Source organism: Otolemur garnettii, unplaced genomic scaffold (genome assembly GCF_000181295.1).
Source record: "Otolemur garnettii isolate 467f Iridium unplaced genomic scaffold, OtoGar3 scaffold00119, whole genome shotgun sequence".
NCBI lineage: Eukaryota > Metazoa > Chordata > Mammalia > Primates > Galagidae > Otolemur > Otolemur garnettii.
In genome coordinates, this window is record NW_003852514.1 from 6,190,260 (window position 1) to 6,193,336 (window position 3,077).

Sequence of the window (3,077 nt, forward strand, 5' to 3'; positions counted from 1 at the left end):
CTCTTTTTTTTTTTTTTTTTTTTTTTGAGACAGAGTTTCAGTTTCCTGCCCTTGGTAGAGTGCAATGACATTATAGCTCACAGCAACCTCCAACTCTTGGACTCAAGTGATTCTCTTGCCTCACGAGAGGCAGCTGGGACTATAGGCACCACCACAATACCTGGCTATTTTTAGAGACAAGGGCTCCCTCTGGCTCAGGCTAGTCTCAAACCTGGGAGCTCAGGCAATCCACCTGCCTCGGCCTTTCAGGGGCTGGGATTACAGGTCTGAGCCGTTGTGCCCATACTTGTTTTTTTTTTTTTGAGACAGAATCTTACTCTGTCACCCTGCGTAGAGTGCCATGGTGTCATCACAGCTCACCATTACACATTTTGCCAGTATATCTTTGAGATAGAGTCTAGAGGTGGGATTACTAGATCAAAGGGTAACTTCTAGGGCTAGCATGGTGGCTCACACCTGTTATCCTAGCACTCTGAGAGGCCAAGATGGGTGGATTGCCTGAGCTCACAGGTTTGAGACCAGCCTGAGCCAGATGGAGACCTCATCTTTAAAAATAGCTGGGCATTGAGGTAGGTGTCTGTAGTCCCTGCTACTGGGGAGGCTGAGGCAAGAGAATCAGAGTTTGAGGTTGCTATGAGCTATGATGCCATGGGCACCCTACCAAGGGTGACAAAGTAAGACTCTGTCTCCCCCCCTAAAAAGGGTAACCTCTTTTTTTTTTTTTGAGACAGTGCCTCAAGCTGTCCCCCTAGGTAGAGTCCTGTGGCATCACAGCTCACAGCAACCTCCAACTCTTGGGCTCAAGCGAGTCTCCTGCCTCTGCCTCCCAAGTAGCTGGGACCACAGGCACCCGCCACAACACCTGGCTATTTTTTTGGTTGCAGCCATCATTGTTGTTTGGTGGGCCTGGGCTGGGTTTGAACCCACCACCTTAGGTGTATGTGGCTGGCGCCTTAGCCACTTGAGCCACAGGTGCCAAGCCAGGGTAACCTCTTAGATCATTTTGCTAGAGATTGCCAAATTCTTTCACAGGGGTGTATGAATTCTGTGAATTCCTACAACAATATGGAAAGTACTCATTTCCCCATAGAATTATCAATGGAGTTTGTCATCAGGCTATTTGGGTTCAGGGCTTTTTTTCTCCTCATCTAATAAATTAGAAATAGTAAGTGGCTAAGGCGCCAGCCACATACACCTAAGGTGGCAAGTTTGAATCCAGCCCAGGCCCACCAAACAACAATGATGGCTGCAACCAAAAAAAATAGCCAGGCATTGTGGTGGCCTGTAGTCCTAGCTACTTGGGAGGCGGAGGCAGGAGACTCGCTTGAGCCCAGGAGTTGGAGGTTGCTGTAAGCTGTGATGCCATGGCGCTCTACCCAGGGGGACAGCTTGAGGCTCTGTCTCAAAAAAAAAAAAAAAAAAAAAGAAATAGTGTTTTAGTGTAGCTTTAATTTGTATTTCCCTTGTTATTCGTGAGACTGAACATGTTTTCTTATGATTAGGGAACTTTTGTATCTATTTTTCTATGAATTGTATGTATCTATCCCTTACATTTTTATGATTTGATTTTACCTTTGTATATTCAGAATTCCCAGATTCCAAAGAAAGGATTAAGAAACTGTCATGGTAGAATATTCATATTCTTAACTGTTGCTGCATTTCAGCCATAAGTAAGTCTATAATGTCCCAAACTGGTTCTAGCACAGGGCATTGAAACATTGCCAATAGTGGAAAGTCTTCTGGATCCATCTGGAGAGATGTAATTAGTATTCCTCAGAAACATATTAATATTTATTGAAGTTTACCAAAGGAAGCGTATCTTCTTCTGAATATCAAATGATTTGTTGTGAGCATAGGTTCAAGTGTTCCTTATTTCTTTTTTTTTTTTGAGACAGAGTCTCATTATGTCACCCTCAGTAGAGTGCTGTGGCATCACAGCTCAGAGCAACCTCTAAGTCTTGGGCTTAAGTGATTCTCTTGCCTTAGCATCCCAAGTAGCTGGGACTATAGGCACCCACCACAATGCCTGGCTATTTTTGTTGTTGTTGTTGTTGTGGCAGTTGTCCTTGTTGTTTTAGTTGGCTTGGGCCGGGTTCGACCCTGCCAGCCTTGGTGTATGTGGCCAGTGCCCTACCCACTGAGCTATGGGTGCTGCCTAGTGTTCCTTATTTCAAAGTTATTACTGTGAAAACATTACATTTCTTGGTCCTGGAAAGACCAGGTTTGGGCTCAGTGGGAGCTTAGGAAGGATAGTGTTAATCCTAAACTATAAAGGTACTTGCCCTGTTGTCATTAATGACCTGAAGAATAACTGCTGTCTCCATAACACACCCTTGCAATGATGTCAGACCTGGGTCTCAGGGCTGGGTGAGAGCAGCTTGCTGGCTCCCTTACAGTGTGGTATTTGAAGGCTAAGTGGTAGTACAGAAAGACAGCAATGAAAACCCCAAGAATTCCCTGTGTACTTATTTCTATCCTGAATCTTGTGCACAGAAGAGAGAACCTGGAGCTGACGAAGGTTTGGGAGAGTTCAACAGTTGCATCTGAAAGAGAGCTTACAGTCCTCTCCAGAGAAGATGTGGTGTCAGATGAGGAACAGATGAATGAGATCACTCTGCCCTGATGAGTCACTTGCCTGAGTGATGTCACCAGCTAGGTTTTCACTGCCAGAATATCAGCAGCTGCTGGACTAGACCATTCCACATCACTGACAAAGCTCCTCTTCTCCTTAAGTCTGTTTTTCGCCATTCTGCCACAGCACCTAACATGCTTTCTCTTTTTATATTATTTATTGCAGAGGTGAGGAAACTGTCTTTATGTTCTGCACTATGCATTATGGAGGCCATACTAAAAATAAATAAATATAAAAGCTCTTTCTGAATTGTAAGCCAAAGCTTTGAGGCCAGAAGCAGCTAGACAGAGGCAGGAACATTTTTAAATTGAGAAAAACAAGTCACTGGAGGTCATCTAACAAACCAGTAAATCCAAAAAATTTTCTTAGTCCTAAGCTTAATAATAGTTTCACAACACAAAAGCTATGGCCAACTAGATCCCTGTACTCCTTCACCCAATGAATT